This window comes from Carcharodon carcharias, chromosome 3, assembly GCF_017639515.1.
Source record: "Carcharodon carcharias isolate sCarCar2 chromosome 3, sCarCar2.pri, whole genome shotgun sequence".
Classification (NCBI taxonomy): Eukaryota; Metazoa; Chordata; class Chondrichthyes; order Lamniformes; family Lamnidae; genus Carcharodon; species Carcharodon carcharias.
In genome coordinates this window covers 230,312,137-230,331,376 of record NC_054469.1, presented here as the reverse complement: position 1 = coordinate 230,331,376, position 19,240 = coordinate 230,312,137, and the positions used below count along the sequence as shown (strand labels likewise).

The window sequence follows — 19,240 nt, the reverse complement described above, 5'->3', positions numbered from 1 at the left end:
CCCACCAAGGCTCTGTACAGCTGCAGCAATTCATCCTTGCTCCTCTACTGAAGTCCTCTCGCAATGAAGGCCAACATACCATTTGTCTTCTTAACTGCTTACTGCACCTGCATGCTTGCTTTCATTGATTGGTGTACAAGGACACCCAGGTCCCTTTGCACATCAACATTTCCCAATCTATCACCATTTAAGTAATACTCTGCCATTCCGTTTTTCTTACGAAAGTGGATAACTTCACCCTTATCCATGTTATACTGCATCTGCCATGTATTTGCCCACTCAGTCAACCTGTCTAAATCTCCTTGAAGCATCTTAAAACAGTTGTGTGAGTAGCAAGAGTCCAATCTGTAAAAAAAAGGGGGATCTTGGAAAAGAAGTGAAACAGTGTTCTAATATTGCATTCACCCATTCAGCTATAAATTTCAGAGTTAGAATCTGTGGGATTATATATATGATGTTCAGTTTTCAGTTCAGTGCAGCAACTTCAACAACTGTACAACACTTTTTTTTATTCTTTCATGAGACGTGGGCATCAGTGACAAGGCCAGCACTTGTTGCCCATCGCTAACTGCCCCTGAACTCAATGGCTTACTAAGCTATTTCAGAATCAACCACAGTCCTGTGGGTCTGGAGTCACTTCTAGATCAGACCGGTAAGGATGGCAGATTTCCCTCCCTAATGGTAGTTTCATGGTCATCATTACTTAGACTAGCAAGCATTAAATTTAAATTTCACCAGCTGCAGTGGTGGCATTTGAACTCATGTCTGCAAACCATTAGCCTGGGCCTCTGCAATATTGGGCCAGTAACATTACCAGTATGCCAACATCTCCCCATCATTTTTAGCCATGTCTTTTCACCAGAATTATATACCTATGAAGCCTAATTACAGTGACAATATTACCCCAATAAGATGAAATAATCAAGACTTAACATCAGCCACATTATAATAATTTATGGTGCACAACATATTCTAGTAACTTACAACTTGCATATGTAATGAATACATCAAACGGCTACCAGACAACTTGGTGGTCAAAGGACTGGGGTCAGTACAAGAATGCAATGATGATGCATTTGCGACAGACTACAGAGACTATGATCTCAGTTTATCTAAAGTACTGAGAACATGCTTAGTTTTCCTTTGTGTATTGTTTGAATTACATAGCAGAATCAACAACCAAATTGGCAGGGTTGACTGATGGCAGGATCGTTGTATGAGGTGAGATTGGGCTGACTAGGCCTGTATTCACTGGAGTTTAGCAGAATGAAAGGGGATCTCATTGAAATGTATAAAATTCTGACAGGAATGGACAAACTGGATGCAGCGATGATGTTTCCTCTGGCTGGGGATGGTCTAGAAAAAGGGGTCACAGTTTCAGGATACAGGGTAGACCATTTAGGATTGAATGAGGAGAAACTTCTTCACTCAGAGGGTGGTGAACCTATGGAATTCTCTACCATAGAAGCCTGTGGAGGCCAAGTCACTGAATATATTTAAGAAGGAGATAGATAGCTTTCTAGACTCTAAAGGCATCCACGGGGGTGGGGAGAGTGCGGGAGTACGGCGTTGAGGTAGAGGATCAGCATATCATCATAATGAATGGTGGAGCAGGTTCGAAGAGCCAAATGACCTACTTTTGCTCCTATTTTCTATGTTCCTTGTTTCACTACTTTTCCTAAGTTGCCATTTTTTAGCAAAAGCAGCGAGCATTAGAAGGTTATTCAAAACATGTTATTCCTGTGGAAGGCACCATGCCAGACTCCAATGTTGTTATCATCTGAAGTTGATGTCTACTTGGCAGGAGCGACTGGGATGATGGGAAGGGGAAGTCACTGGATAGCAGCACTACATGGTTGTGGATCAAGCTTGATTTTTCTCTTCCCTAGTTCAGTGGCACTGATGCCCTTTGTAACACTTTAATTGTTGACCTGTCTGAGATCAATTAACTTAACACAAAAGAAAGCTAACATTTGGAAGGAAAAATTAAGTGTCGAATGAGTGAAAACTACCTGGCTCATCATGCTTAATGTCGCAGAAACCAAATACAATATGCCTTATAATGACCCACTTAGCCTGCTGAGAAAAGCAGCTGACCACAGCTACCTCTGACATGTATTTCTAAAGTTGATTGTTATCCCCAGTGTCTTGACCAATATTTATCCTTCAATCAACATTCAAAAACAGACAATCTGGAGATTATCACATTGCTGGCTGTGTGCATAAATTAGCTGCTATGTTTCCTACATAACCAAACTACTTCATTGTAAAGTGGTTTGAGATGTCCTGAGGTTTTGAAATATATATATATGAACATACGAGCGTACGAATTAGGAGCAGGAACCTGTTCCGCCATTCAATGAGATCATGGCTGATCTGATTGTAACCTCAACTCCACATTCCACCTACTCCCAATATAAATGCAAGTCTTTTTCCCTCTAAGATACAAGCAAAATACTGCGGATGCTGGAAATCTGAAATAAAAATAGAAAATGCTGGAAGAACTCAACAGGTCTGACAGCATCTGTGGAGAGAGACATGGAGCTAATGTTTCGAGTCTGTATGACTCTTCAGAGCTAAAGAGAAGTAGGAAAGTGATAGAATTTATATTGTTTAAGGGGGGGCATGGAGCAGGTAAAGTAGGGTAGATGGTCAGCAATAGGTGGGGTCTAAGGAGAGACTGACAAAGATGTCATGGACACAAGACACATGGACACAACTACTATTAATACTCCCTTTGCCTTGTGTCAATGACATCTTTGACAATCTCTCCTTAGCTCCCATCTATCCTGATGAAGGATATATTGGCCTTGGAGGGGATGCAACGTAGCTTTACCAGAATGATATCTGACCTCCAAGGGTGAAATTATGAGAGAGATGACATAAGCTAGGGTTACATTCTGTTCGAGCCAATCTAATTACTTTTTTTTAGCCTCCCATCCGAAGATAGGAAGGAGAAACACAGATAAGGAGCTTTTAAACCTCATGCCATTTTCTATGCCTGTTTTAGTACCTGTGAAAATTAAATGGCACAGAAATGGCAGAACAATGGCTTGAATTTCATAGTCTCAGCTTTTCTGTGTACTTTCAAATTTCCCTCAATTATCCTTGAAATATTCGTTCAAATTTTTAACATACAGAAGAAGCTGAGTTAGTATTAAAAAGTATCTGAAGAAAAATGTACCAGTAGTATTTCAAATATGATTTGTGCCAGAGTTATTTTGTTGTATTTTTCCATTTAACAGTAGAAAGCATAATTTTTCATTACATTTTCTCTTCTTAATTTGATTATGTTTAATGTATAGTTATTAGAAGTCAACCACATGGATATTGCAAGTAGAATATAATACTGTTAAAAGTATCACAACAAGATTAAAATGATTAGATTTTATAAACTTATTAGTACTGTTAAAGGAATGTTTTCCATATCATGGAATTTCCAGGCACTCTTTGCTTAGAGTGGTGTTCTTGGGATAACATTTGCAAATTCTTTCTTGTCAACATTTCTCTTGCAAACTACTGCCCCATCTCTAACCTCCCTTTCCTCTCCAAATTCTTTGAATGTATTGTTGCCTCTCAAATCTGCACATCCTTCTTGGAACTCCATGCTTGACCCCCTCCAGTTATTCCTGTTCACCGATAACCTCTGTCCTCGCTGACCTACATTAATACGCAGCCAACAATGTCTTTATTTTAAAATTCTCATCCTTGTTTTCAACTATCTTCATAGGCTCGTTCCTTCCTAAAGCCATAATCTCCTCCAACCCCAGAACTCCCTGAGAAACCTACGGTCACCTTATTCTGGTCTTTTTAGCGTTCCCAATTTTCACCTATCTTTGGTGACCATATCTTCCATTGCCTAGGCCCTAAGCTATGGAATTTCCTGCCTACATCTCTCTGTCTCTGTACTCACTTTGTTTCTTTAAGATGCTTCCTAAAACATACCTCATTGACCAAACTCTTGGTCATCTGACCTAATTTTTTTAATTCATTCATGGAATGTGGGCAATGCTGGCAAGACCAGCATTTATTGCCCACCCCAATTGCCCTTCAGAAAGTGGTGGTGAGCTGTTTTTTTTTAATTAATTCACGGGATGTGGGCTTCATTGGCTGGGCCAGCATTTATTGCCCATCACTAGTTGACTTTGGCAAGGTGGTGGTGAGCTGCCTTCTTGAACCTCTGCAGTCCATGTGATGTAGGTACACCCACAGTGCTGTTGGGAAGGGAGTCCCTGGATTTGTCCCAGCGACAGTGAAGGAATGGCGATATATTCCCAAGTCAGGATGGTGAGTGATTTGGAGGGGAACTTCCAGATGCTGGTGTTCCCATCTATCTGTTCTTGAACCACTGTAGTTCATCTGGTGTAGGTGCATCTACAGTGCTGTTAGGAAGGAAATTCCAGGATTTTGACTCAGCAACAGTGAAGGAACGGTGATATGGTCAGGATGGTGTGTAGCTTGGAGGGGAACTTGCATGGGAACACTATCACCTGCATTTGCTGCCCTTGTCTTTCTAGGTGGTTGAGGTCATGTGTTTGAAAGGTGCTATCGAAGGAAACTTGTGAGATGCAGCAGCACAGCTTGCATATGGTACAGAGTGCTGCCACTGTGCATTGGTGGTGGAGGGATTGAATGTTTAAGTTGGTGGATGGAGTGCTGATCAAGTGGATTGCTTTGCCCTGGATGGTGTTAAGCTTCTTGTTGGAGCCGCACTCATCCAAGCAAGAGGAGAGTATTCCATTATATTCCTGATTTGTGTCTATTAGTTGGTGACAAGGCTTTGAGGAATCAGAAGGAGAGTTACTTGCTGCAGAATTCCCAGCCTCTGACCTGCTCTTGTAGCCACAGTATTTATATGGCTAGTCTAGTTCAGTTTCTGGTCAATGGTAACCCCCAGGATATCAAAAGTGAGGGATTCAGCGATAGCAATGCCATTGGAAGTCAAGGGGAGATGGTAAGATTCTTTCTTGTTGGAGATGGTCATTGCTAGGCACAGGTGTGGCGTGAATGTTACTTGCTATTTATCAACCCAAGCCTGAATGTTGTTGAGGTGTTACTGCAGATGGACACAGTCTGCTTCAGTATCTGAGGAGTCATCAATGGTGTCGAGCTTCTTGAGTGTTATTGGAACTGATCTCATTTAGGCAAGCGGACAGTATTCTATCACCTGGGATATTTTATCATGCTAAAGGCGTTATGTAAATATAAATTGTTGTTCTTGTTGAAACATGAGTTGCAGGAAAGATGGTAACAGATTTGTGAGCTGACAACAACTGGAGAGTTATTGGAGACGAAACGGAGGTTCGAGATGGGATTAGAGTTTGTAAGGACAGAGGGGCAGAGGGTAGGATTTTGAGGAAGATGGTATTGATGATGGTTTTTGAAAAAGAGGGGACAACAGCTAAGGAAAGAGAACAAAATATCCTTTCTCAGTGACTGTCTCCGTCTCCGACTTACCCCACGTGGATTTCAACTGAAATTCCACCCCTCATGTTTCGAACCCACCCAGGATTACAGGTATCTCCGGGACATAAAACGTTTCTCGGACTGCTGTTCCCCTCACATTCTGAAGTCCACACTCAGTGCCATGCGCCGCCATATGAACACACTCGACCTCTCCCTCCAGCAGCACCGCCGTACCCTTTTTCAAAGCTGCGCGTGCCCCCAGTTTCATTTTAGCCTTCGGCTCATCCGACGCCTCAACTAGAAACTTTTTCTCTTTCTCTCAAGTGCTAAGGAACGCAAGCTCCAACAACTCATCGACACCAACACCCATCTAGGACCCTCCACCCCTGCCTGTCCCTCCGTCCCCACCCTTTCTTCCAAACCCAACCCCAGCCGTGTATTCACTATACCCCCTGACCTTCCCCTCTCCGATGCTGAACATTCAGTGCTCAGCAAAGGACTTAGTTTCATACCCTTATGCCCTCACCTCAATGAATTTCGGGCTCGGCATGATACTGAACTCTTCTTCCGCCGTCTTCGTCTCCAGGCTCACTTCTTTGGGCAGGAGTCCTCTCCCAGTTCAATGGATCCTTTTACCCATCTCCAATATTCTCCCTCCACCTGGACCCCTCCCTCTGGATTCTTACCTTCTCTCGATCTTTTCATTGAGAACTGTCGGCGCGACATTAGTCGTCTCAATTTCTCTGCTCCTCTCACCCATTCTAACCTGTCTCTCTCTGAACTTACTGCACTCCATTCTCTCAGGTCCAACCCTGACATTGTCATCAAACCCGCTGACAAGGGTGGTGCTGTTGTTGTCTGGCGCACTGACCTCTACCTCGCGGAGGCTGAGCGTCAACTCACAGACACTTCCTCCTTCCTCTCCCTGGACCATGACCCCACCACTGAACATCAAGCCATTGTTTCCTGGACTGTCACTGACCTCATCTCCTCTGGGGCTCTCCCTCCCACAGCTTCCAACCTGATAGTCGCCCAACCTCGGACGGCCCGCTTCTATTTCCTACCCAAAATCCACAAACAGAACTGCCCCGGTAGACCGATCGTCTCAGCTTGCTCCTGCCCCACAGAACTCATTTCTCGTTATCTTGACTCCCTTCTCTCTCCCCTTGTCCAGTCCCTTCCCACCTACATCCATGATTCCTCTGACACCTTACGTCACATCAACAATTTCCAGTTCCCTGGCCCCAACCGCTTCCTCTTCACCATGGACGTCCAATCCCTCTACACCTCCATCCCCCGCCAGGATGGTCTGAGGGCCCTTAGCTTCTTCCTCGAACAGAGGCCCGAACAATCCCCATCCACCACTACTCTCCTCCGTCTGGCTGAACTTGTTCTCACACTGAACAATTTCTCCTTCAACTCCTCTCACTTCCTCCAAATAAAAGATGTGGCTATGGGTACCCGCATGGGCCCCAGCTATGTCTGTCTCTTTATGGGGTATGTGGAACATTCCTTGTTGCAGTCCTACTCCGGCCCCCTTCCACAACTCTTTCTCTGGTACATCGATGATTACTTCGGTGCCGCTTCATGCTCTCGTCGGGACTTGGAAAAATTTATTAATTTTGCTTCCAATCTCCACCCCTCCATCATTTTCATGTGGTCCATCTCTGACACTTCCCTTCCCTTCCTTGACCTCTCTGTCTCAATCTCTGGTGATAGACTGTCCACCAATATCCATTACAAACCCACCGACTCCCACAGCTATCTCGACTACAGCTCCTCACACCCCGCTTCCTTTAAGGACTCCATCCCATTCTCTCAGTTCCTTCGCCTCTGTCGCATCTGTTCCGATGATGCTACATTCAAAAACAGTTCCTCTGACGTGTCCTCCTTCTTCCTTAACCGAGGTTTTCCACCCACGGTCGTTGACAGGGCCCTCAACCGTGTCCGGCCCATCTCCCGCGCATCCGCCCTCACGCCTTCTCCTCCGCATTCAAAGGATCATCCTCCGCCATTTCCGCCAACTCCAGCATGATGCCACCACCAAACACATCTTCCCTTCACCCCCCTTATCGGCATTCCGTAGGGATCGCTCCCTCCGGGACACCCTGGTCCACTCCTCCATCACCCCCTACTCCTCAACCCCCTCCTATGGCACCACCCCATGCCCACGCAAAAAATGCAATACCTGCCCCTTCACTTCCTCTCTCCTCACCGTCCAAGGACCCAAACACTCCTTTCAAGTGAAGCAGCATTTCACTTGCATTTCCCCCAACTTAGTCTACTGCATCCGTTGCTCCCAATGTGGTCTCCTCTACATTGGAGAGACCAAACGTAAACTGGGCGACCGCTTTGCAGAACACCTGCGGTCTGTCCGCAAGAATGACCCAAACCTCCCTGTCGCTTGCCATTTCAACACTCCACCCTGCTCTCTTGCCCACATGTCTGTCCTTGGCTTGCTGCATTGTTCCAGTGAAGCCCAACGCAAACTGGAGGAACAACACCTCATCTTCCGACTAGGGACTTTACAGCCTTCCGGACTGAATATTGAATTCAACAACTTTAGGTCGTAAGCTCCCTCCCCCATCCCCACCCCCTTTCTGTTTCCCCCTTCCCTTTTTTTTTCCAATAAATTATAAAGATTTTCCTTTTCCCACCTATTTCCATTATATATAAAAAAAAACCCACTAGAGCTATACCTTGAGTGCCCTACCATCCATTCTTAATTAGCACATTCATTTAGATAATATCACCAACTTTAATTTTAACACCTATGTGTTCTCTTGTACTATTGTCGTTGACATCTTTTGATGATCTGCTTCTATCACTGCTTGTTTGTCCCTACAACCACACACCCCCACCCCCCTCTCCACCTCTTTGTCTCTCTATCTCTCCGCCCCCCCACACACACACCTTAAACCAGCTTATATTTCAACTCTTTCTTGGACTCGAACTCAAGTTCTGTCGAAGGGTCATGAGGACTCGAAACGTCAACTCTTTTCTTCTCCGCCGATGCTGCCAGACCTGCTGAGTTTTTCCAGGTAATTCTGTGTTTGTTTTGGATTTCCAGCATCCGCAGTTTTTTTGTTTTTATCTATAGTAAGTCACACGCCCTACTTTCATATCCGGGCACCATAATTGAAATGTGACCGGACAGCTTCATTTTTATCCCACTCTGAACTGCAGCCCAGGAAATGGCTTGGATACCCGAGGCACCACCAGTACCAAGATTCAGCAATGCATCCCTGGAAGTACTGCTGAATGTAGTGGAGGACAGGAGGGATGTCCTCTACCCCAGGGGTAGAAGGAGGAAGTCCACCCGAATCACCAACCCTGCATGGGAGGCAGTTGCCAAGGTGGTGAGTGTGAATGTTATGCACTAGAGGACAACCCAGCAGTGCAGGAAAAGGATGAATGACCTCATCTGAGGGTAAGTGATCCCTTTACTGTTCAAACTCACCTCACAGAGTGGGAATTGGGACATGGGCCTTACGGCAAGTCCACCTTCTGTGCTGCCCATGCATATTGGGCTTTTCAACATGATGCATTGATACCTCATAGCCAACTGCAGTCTATGTGGTTTTCAGGTAGAGAGGCGACCATGGGTCCTTGACCCTGCCACACAAAGAGCTCATATTGTGAAAAGGTCGAGGGGGATGGTGAGTGGTGTTCTGGCTTTGAGGCCACCAGCAAGCACAGCTGATCCCATGCCTCCTCATGCCTTATCCTCCTATCTGCATGAGCTCACTGCTCTGGAGGGTTCTGCCAAAGAACCCTAGTGGATTCACTGCAGTGTATCTTTCACATGGCATACAGTACCCAGTAGGTTGCTACTGTCAACTGGCAGCATGTGTATGCCACCTACATCCCAAGTGCTCTCCAACCATCTTCTCTCCTTGTGCAGGAGAAGTTGGCGCACAACAAGCGAGAGACAGAGAGAGAGGATTGGAGGGGGCATGGCTCAACTCAGGCAGCTCATGCCATATGAAGATGGGGCTGCTGTGCTGGCAAGGGAGGATCGGGGCCAGGCATGTGGAGACAGAGAATTCGGCATCTGGCTTCTATCCAGTAAGGAACAATGCTTCATGTCTATACCTAGAAACCTAAGGGAATGCGTGGTGCCATGTTGGATGCAGTCCATACAGTCACTCGCTCTTGCCTCTCGCAATTACAGGTGCCAGCAAGAAGAAGGTGAGGACAGACCCCAAACCCGACTTCACCACAAGCTCCAGCCCACAGAGGAGTGAGGATGATGAGGATGACAATGAGATTGCACTTGTAGAGCCATCACAGGATTCACCTGCACCCTCTGCACGCTCAGAGACATACACCTCAGTGGGTATGAGAACTAGTTCAGACAGGCTCTCATATGATGGTGCTCACCGCGCAGACATGTTTCTGCAGCAGGAGGGGGCAGGGAGAGCCAATCTCACTGGAACTCGGAGGACTGCTGTGGAAGAAGCCCCTTCAAAGTCCGAGTCGGATGACGAACCTCTAGAAGCAGTCTTAGACAAGATGCTTGAGCTATAGCAAGAGGTGGGAGAACATTAGGCTGAGATATTGGAGGCATTCAGTAGAGTGGCATGTGAGGTGGAGGAGACCATCTGCCTGCTGTCTGATGAGGTGGTACTAACATGTGCCCGTATTGAGGTCTCCATGGGGAGGGTGGCAGATGCCATGGAGACCCTTGTCCAACAGAATACCCAGTTTCTGACAGAGAAGCGCACAGACCCGCAATCCATCGTCATTCCCATGGACAACGTTGTAAAGTGGCTACCTGAGAGGGGGACAAGGCACCTCAACCTCCATCCAGGTGCCCCTTCTCTTCACGGAGTCAGGGAGAGGCCCTGGGGCACCCAGAGGGAAGAGGAGCAGCAGGCTGACACCTCTGGGACCTCCATTCAGGACTCTCGAAGGGTGCGCAGCCCTTTGGATTCCTCTTTGTCTGTGACCCCATCAGCTTCGGCCCCTGTGACCGCAGAGAGTGCAGCTGCACCAGAGCAGGAGACCCAAAGTAAGCCGGGGCCCTCCAGGCCTCGAGGACACTGAGGATGCCCGGCAAAGTTATTAAAGACAACTGGGCGTAGTGGTCAGCAGGCTGCCTACACCCCTGCTGTGGATGTCAGTGTAGTATCTAGACATAGTGACAGGCAAAGAAAAATCAAGAAGTTCTGATCTCACGTGGTTGCACTGGTTCATTTTCATTATTCAATGTTGATACACTTTTGTAAATATACAATATACAATAATATATGCACTTTTAGAAGGTGTTTTCATAGTGTTTCCTAGCAGTTAAGCCCGTGCACACTCCCAATATTCAGGGGGACAACGCAGGCTGGGTCTCTGTTGCCTGGAAGCATGCATGTGCAGGGAGGCATCAATCTTTGCCAGGGCCCTTGCCAGCCATGTGCGAGAAGCCTCCCACTCATGCTGTTCCTTTGCCATTCACACTCTCCTGGATTGCCAAGCCTTTGCTTCGGCAAAACTACATGCTGGGATTTCCCTTCAGTTGTCCGGTTGAGCTGACCTGCAGCTCTGCCCACCCAACTCCCATGCAGTATCTCGACATCTCCACCACAAGGCAGTGGATAGTGTGAGCAGCCAAGGTGTGAGTCACTTTTGACGTGCAGTCCAATACCTTTCACCCTTCCCTTGTTACCCACACCCTCATCCGCCATAACCATTGACCCTCCTGGTTTTACCTTTGACCCCCTCCACAGTAACCCTAGAAACCCTACTCCTCCATTACCCTTCGTCCAGTGCAGGTTAATGTTACCGTCGCCTTCCTTCCTGAGGAGCCCACCCCAGTAACTATAGAGATGACTTTCCTCGTCCTGCCATCCCCAGGAATCCGCTTTTATTTCCATCCTCCCTTCAACAACCCTCAGCGTCCCTTCACCTGCCATAGCAGAACCCTCACCCTCTCACCCCACTGGATCCCACTGCCCCCATTAGCCCTCACCATCCCTTACTATCACCAATTTCCTCCATTTGCTCTCCAGGACTCAGCAGTAGACATGACAAACCCTCCCTCTGAACCCTTTCCTACCCGTCCCCCCCAGCCACACTGCACATTCACACCTGCACACAGACCCCTGCCGCAGCATTCTTCCCTCCCGCCCATACTCTACCATGGCCCTACCCACTCTCCAGTGCCATAAACCACTTCACCTACCCTAGACCCCTGCATTCATTTTTTCCCCCACTTATGACCCCCAATGTCCATCAATCTCCCTCCACGTCCCTCTCCTCCCCATCTTCTTTCGCCCACAACATGAAGACCATCACTGCACCATACCATCTTATGCTGCCGCTCACCTGCTGGAGAGTCCACCTGAGCGATGCTCACTTGCTGGTAGAGTCCACTCGATCGATGTGAATGCTGTTGGTACAGTCCACCTGATTGATGCTAATGCTGCTGGTAGAATCCACCTGATTGATGGCCTACCTAATGGATGCACCATATGGTGTTCAGGAAACTAGCAGCTCCTGAGTCCTCCATCTTTTCCAGCATCCGAGAGCTGTCCTAGGCCTCTATCCATATAAGTCCCAACAAGTGTGATAAGTGTTGTTCCGGATGTGTTCCGGACTGCCACAATATTATAGTGGCGGGGGTGGGGGTAGCGTGGTGGGGAGGGGGGTGGGGCGTTAGAATTCTATTCAGGGTGGGGGGGGTTCATTTGAATCCTGTCAATGGGATGCAAAAGGGCTTCTTGGTGGCCTGCAGTGGGATTGGCGACGCGCCATTATCCTACCACAGCAGTTGGGACCACAAGTTCCCATTGTCACATCCTGTCGTTAGGAAACTGATTATCATTTTCCCTTGGGATTGTTCGCCCCCGCCCGCTACAATGCCCACAGGTGGAACGAGAGAAAGATTCCACCCATAATATACCTAACTGAGTGCGTATATACTTCATAATGAGATAAACTTGCAGTGAATATTAGGAAGTTTAGAATTTACTAGAATGCCAATCAAAATAAAGGGCCTTAAGCTACACATGTTGATGCTATGGTTCTGATTTGATGGAAAGCCTTGCTTTTTTTTTATGTTACTGCCAGGGTTTCCTGCAAAATTTCCTGATAGATGACATGCTCATTAATATTTCACTACCGCTTTTACCAACTGCAGAAGTGCGCCTAAGGCGAGGGGATGTAATTCTTCATACAGAAACAGGACCTTTATTTTAAATACTTTGTCTGATCCAATGAAAGATAACAAGGCTTAAACATCTAAAATTTAAGGAACTGCTCTTGTGTCCCAACAGATTAAAATGTGACAATAAGTTGACAAAAACCAACAGTCCATACCACAGGTATTCAAAAGCTAATGCTAAATACTTAGTTCGTTTACTATCAGCTTTTCAGTTTTATAACATTGTTATTGATTTTTCTACCAAGAAACTGAACCCAAAACCACCAGAAATTTGAAGTGTATCCTTTGAGAGTACAGCATTATACTTGTTTCTCCTTATCAGTTTAAAAAATGGCCATGAGCTACATTCTTTTATGCATCTTGCACTTGTTATTCCCAAAAGTCACCATGTTGTTTCCCGCATCTCACATCACACTTTGCTTTCTCAGGTTGAGAACATAAGAGTAATTTATGAATTAACTTAGGTTTTGCTTTTGCAATTTTATATGGATTACCAGCACTGTTTGTAGCAGCATCTAAATGTGTTTATGGAACACCTTTGTTATTTTGATAGTAAATAGATAAAGTCAGGCCTTCCTTCATTATTTCAAGTTTGTTACATCAAAACATTCACAATTTTTGTTTGTTCCTCTAATTAAATGGAAATGCTTCATTTCTGTTTTACGGCTAAATACGTTGATTCAAAATTCCAAAGGTTTGAAATCTAGGACCTGCATTTTGAAAGTCATGGGTAATTGTAATCATTTATAAAGGCTATACTTTGGGGCCTGTGGATGAAATTGCAATGTTCCAGTACCTAGTTTCTGTCACTGATATATTGGTGTTTAGTAGTTGCAGAAATTTTGCATTATATTTGCCTGGCTTTTTCAGTCAGAAAAATGGTGAGGCTGTTGGCACTCACCATCGCTATGAAGCAAATCAGACAGTAACTTCAACTGTTTGCACTTGCACAGTTAAATTCAGAAATTAGGAAGTGGCTTTTGGATTTGCCTCGCTCTGCCACAAACTACTCTGTACCAGGATCTCTTGGGGAGATTCTGCATTAAAAAACATAAAGGGTGTGAAGTGCTGTACCAGCCAGTAGATACCCAGTAGACAAGAGAGAAAACCTTATGGCTTGTCCATTCAAATGTAAGTGCTAAGTCCTAATTACTATCGAACAACTTCTCTGACACACAAAAAATTTCTAGAAGTGTGGAATCTCATTCATTCAGATTTAATTATTGTTGGAGATTTTAAAATACCAAAATTTAAATTAAACATTTTTTTAATCTTTTCTTTGTGTCTCTAATCTTTCTATACTTGATTTGACATTGAATTATCTATTGTAACTTATACTTCCTAGTTCAGAATCTCTGTGCCTCAATAAGGATTTGGTTCTATTCCAGGGTTGGTACAAGGACCACTGCTTTTCTTGCTATATATTAATAAAGTTTTGTGAACTCTGAGGTGGTTGGTGATAGACTTCAAGAGAACATAGATAGACATGACAGATGAAATTTCATGCCGAGAAGTGTGAACTGCTATATTTTAGTCAATAGAACAAAAACATAAATGGCACATTTCTAAATGGAGTGCAGGGACAGAGTGACCTAGGGTTATATGTGCACAAATCATTGAATGTGGAAGGGCAGGTAGAAAAAGTAGTTGAAAAGTCATATGGGATCCTAGTCTTTATAATTAGAGGAATAGAGTACAAAGGTAATCAAGTTATGAAGAACCTTCTGTCAGAACCATGTAAAAGCGTTTCCTCAAAGTGGTCCGCGAGCTAAGAATTTTTCTGTGTGTGTGTGTTGCTACGTGGAGAGTGGCTACTGAATAGAATAATAGGATTCAACTGATGATCTTTTAACAAAAGAATAAAACATTTATTAAACAAGAAAAGATGAACTATGTTACAATACTCCTTCACCCACAATTATACCCTTTACAGACATATACAGATTTGTAAGCCTAACACAAGTTACAAAAATTGTCTTATACCCTAATGTTCACATTAAGTACGTAGTCCATGTAAACCAATAGGCTACCTGTGGTCAGACACACCACACTCTGAAATTAAATGACAGATATCACCCCAAACAGATGCTCCCCTAAGCTCCCTCCACGTGCTTGCCACACCGTGAGCCAACCAGTCTCACTGAACTTCGTCTTTCACATGAGGGTTTCCAATCTCCAATCTCTAAGAACTCGCCTTGAAATCTTCTCCCAAATGATGTTTTCTCTCAGACATCCCCTACAGGGGTCCACCTCTAAGGCTCTGAACTCGCCTTCCGATGTTCCTCTCCCCGGATTGCCACGTGCATTCAAGCTTTCTTCCATGCACTGTCCCTCACTGACTTAGCCGTGCTAGCAGAACACCACTGTATGCCCATTGTAAAGAATTACAGACCTTCAGCTGTCTCCTTGGATCTTCCGGCTTCTCGCACACCTATATTGCTTTAAATCTGCATTTGTAGCTTTCGTTCTCTTTAGGCTTAAAGCTGGCAGCCTTCCTCTCTGCTCCTTACTTTTGGTTCCACAGAACAGAACCTTTTCCAGATTCCTGTCCTTTGACCAGACTGTCTTCTTGGGACCTTTCCTGTTCCATTCCCCTGGATTTGGGGCCTTTATTCTTTAATTTCTGCAATCTGCATCCACTGGCAACTGCTTCCAAATGAACTCAAACTGCTTTTTCTTTAGCTGTCTCTGTCTCTGTATGTGGATGGGGCTTCCCTCTCTGGAATCCTGTTGCTAGGCAACAGCACAGTTTTTCCCTACTATTGTTTGCTTTAATTCTTCTTCAAGAGTCGTTAAAAATATCATTAGAAATGCAGGTATACAAGCAGAGCTTTAGACCTGCTGTCTCCACTCAAAAATGAAACTAGATCCCGGGTTTCACCTTTTAATCCACAAGTAGAAAAAATGTATATTGAACTTAAACTTAACCTTATTCCTAACACACACAAATACAAATATAATTTAGTTAAACTATCTCTATTTCCTAACAGTGTGTTTATGGAGCCCTCTTTTAACTTGCAAGTGGTTCAATTTAAAAATAACCCAGCAATTCAGCTTCATTCTTAAACAAAATACAGGTTAGTTTATTACAAAACTACTGCTGAAAGTTACTTAAGCAAAAGTGATAAAGTTATTAACCAAAATACAGATACAAAGATTAAAATTTAGATAAAGGAAAAAATATACTTCAATCACTCTCTGTGAGATATTGTTGCAGGCCCTTTACTTGAATTCCTTCTTTCCAAAGTGAAGGGATGGAAACTTGAGGTTCGGTTTAGCAGCTGCGATATTGTTGTGGAATACCTAAAGACAGTCAACACAGAGTCAGCTATAGATGAATCAAACAGCAGTTTATTCAATACAAGTATCCATACGGGGGATAGCGCCTTCAGGTTGCTCTAAGAGGCTACTCAAAATTACACAGTTTCTTCCATATATTTATATACTCCGTCTGATACTTCATTCTTATCTCACACATCTAGTTCTGTATTTTGGCAATTACAAATGAAGTCACAAAAAGTCATGGAATGATCTAACCTTTAGCACAAACGATGGCAGTGTTTATTCAAAAACACGAACTTGCCTTATCTAATCTGATGATTTATTACATTGTCCAGTCATCTGCTTACCTTAGCCTGACCCAAATGTCACTTTCCTTACTATACTCACTCTAATAATTCTTTTTACTGCAAACACTTTTAAATCTTAGACGAGCAATTTGATCAAGCCTGAGTATCCCAGGGAACACCACTTCAGACACCCCCTTTGGCCTGGATACTAATCCCCAAGATGGCCAGCTAATGCAAAACTATCCTGTGCTCCTCCTCGCTGCATCAGTTAGGTTTGCATGGTTTCATTTTCCTAAACTACATCTAGCACATTCTGTTTCTCCTCAGACTTGTGCAATGCTATGGTTTGATTCCAGCATCGCCGGCATCTGGTACAATGTTCAATCATATGTCCGATTATGATTAGCAGTTGCACAACCACCAGTACATGGGAAACAATTCTGATCTGGGGTGAATGTCCACCCTAATGCTTAAGTCCCAAACTATCTGCCACCATGATGCGACCTCCAGTTCGGTTTTCACATCTTCTCCCAGTTGCTTACTTGATGTTGGATTCGGTGATACTTCTTCATGCCACCCGAGCCTCTTTTCTCAATTTCAATAGATGTTCCAGCAGCTTTGGGATTCCCTTCCCCTTGGGAAGCAGATATCTCAGCAAGTCCTACTTTAGGCCATTAGTTATATTCATCTGCTCCCTGTGAGGAGACCGGACGTGGGTTATTGCCGAATTTCCGATCATCGTTGAGGCCCAGAGCTGGAAGCAGAACCTTGAGTTGATCACTGGACAGTGGATGTTACTGAACTGATATTGAGGTTTGCTGCTGGTCACACAGTTTTCCCTTCTCCACAGCATGCCACCAACATTAGTTCATGGTGGGTTCTGGAAATGTCAAGAGTACAATTTAGGGTGGTGGTAAAACCGCACATGACTCTCACTCCAATGGGATGTGGGCAGCCAATATTATTTACTTTCTTCCTACACCCAACTAGTGAGATTCCTGTAAGAAGAGATCCCTTCTGGGCTGCTTATTTGGGTACAGTGTAGTACTTCAGCCAATTGTCATCCCTTATGATACTAATATTCTGTACCTTGTATAAGATCTTGGATGCTCCTTCCTGCAAACTCGATATGGCCAATGCCATTCCTATTAGTTGCAATTGGGTGGTACCACAGTTTTTGGCTGTAGGGTATGCTTGTATCAGTTCTCTCACGGTACATGAGGAGCAACTTTCATTTTTGGATGCCCTTTTTTGGTGCGCTCATACTTCTTAATTAGTATCCAGTATTTCCACCGGCCTTTCCCTTTTATGTCCACACATGTGTACGTGTTTCTGGTCATCAGATCTCATAAGGTCCTTGCCAGTGGGATGCTAAACCTGGTTTTGCTGCTAGGACCCTAACCATCACTTGATCCCCTACTTATGGCATCTTTCCTTTTCTCCCACTTCATCTACTTCCGTATTCATTATAATCTGCTGGTCCCTAACCTCCTGTCTCAGGTCATGTAACTGCTTACACAACTCTTTGATGAATCGTTTGACCCCGTCCCGCGCTGGCCCTATGTCCTCACTGCTTGTACAGGTGCTTGCAGGCAGCCACATGGTTCGTCCGGTCATTAGTTCGAATTTAGTTAGTCCGGTTATTCAGTTAGGACTCACCCACAGTATAAACAGGATACTGGGTAGCAGGTCGACCCAGCATTTGCTGGTTTCGGCAATTGCCCTTGTAAGTGATTGTCCTTATGAGATTGAAGAGTTGGAGTTTTCCTTTGTAAATGGACATGATAGGGGAGCAGATGCTGGGAGAGTGTACAGGATCCTTTCCTTACTGGAAACTGCAGGTACCAACACCTGAAGCTTGCCTGATTTCTTGTCAGCAGACCAGGGATGAGTTTCTGGATGTCTTACTCTGTAACTCCTGATAGTAGAGAGATGCACAGCTCTTACACGCTGTTCACAGTAAGTTCAACAGAGAGTTGTGGGCTGGAACCGACTTCCTGAGGTCTTGCGGGTTCTCTGCACACTGCCACACAAAATGGATTCCAACAGCCTCCTTCATACAGTTTGGAAATGCAAAAATGGTTGCTTTGTTAATTTTCAATAAATCATTGTTTCAAACAGGCAAGGAAGTTAATTACATTGAAGTCCTTTGAAGTCCCTTCCTATCTCCTGTTCCATTAGAAGCCAAAGGGTTTTCACACCTTTTAGAAGATTCAATGGACATCCCTGGAGAAGTTTTTGCATTTTAATATAGTCACCTCTAGAGATAAGAATCTGACAAGGTTTGAACAAACACAGAAAGACCAGCATTTTCTGGTTTTGTTTCAGAAAAATGCCAGATTGTCTGTACATATTTCCATTTTGATAAAGTATTTTAGGCCCAATTTAAAGGTTTTAAAACAGTTGTCCTTAACATCTCTAATATCATAATTACATGTTTGACTCACCTTGTAAAACTCTGGTTTGGCCTCAACTGGATTTTTGTTTGCAGTACTTTAGGAAGGCTATGAAATAAGGCTTTACAGAGGGTACAGCAAAGATTCATGAGTTAATGGTTCCAGGGATGAAGAACTTCAGTTACATGGATAAATTGGAGAAGTTGGGGTATTCTTCATAAGAGAAGAGACGATTTGAAACACGTGTTCAAAATAATAAATCGTCTAGATACAGTATATAAGAAATGTTCCCATTGGTGGAAGGGTTGAGAACCAGAAGGCACTGATTCAAAGCAACCTGAGGAAAACCTTTTTTTTTTGTAGTGAGTGGTTAGGACCTGGAATGCTCCACCGGAGAGTGTGATGGAGGCAGGTTCAATTGGGACTTTCAAAATAGAATTGGATAATTACTTGAAGAAAATATTTGCAGGGATACAGGGAGACGGCCGGGGAGTATTTCCAAAAGGTATCCAATAAGTTGCTGTGCAAAAGGTTAATATGCAAGAGGCGCAAGAAGTTGGCGATAATGTATTAGCATGAATAGAGGATTGGTTAATGGACAGGAGGCAAAGATTGGGATACACGGGGCATTTTTCAACTTGGCAGGCTGTAAGTAGGATAGTCCTGCGGGAATCTATGCTGGGCCCATTGCTATTTACAATTTATATTGATGA

The 19,240-nt window shown here is 44.4% G+C and overlaps 1 protein-coding gene across 14 annotated transcripts in view; it reads left to right on the top strand.

Moving 5' to 3' along the window:
- Positions 1-19,240, top strand: part of fars2 (phenylalanyl-tRNA synthetase 2, mitochondrial) — a 509,243-nt gene that overhangs the window by 88,157 nt on the left and 401,846 nt on the right. Inside the window, exons 1-2 of one of the 14 annotated variants that reach the window (XM_041183495.1) lie at positions 8,649-8,836; positions 12,675-12,722. The exons of 12 other annotated variants lie outside the window; for them this stretch is intronic. The gene's annotated coding sequence lies outside the window, so the exon portion shown is untranslated. Of the gene's footprint in view, positions 1-8,648; positions 8,837-12,674; positions 12,723-19,240 lie in introns of those variants that run through there. One more of the 14 variants, XM_041183494.1, reaches the window with a different exon arrangement.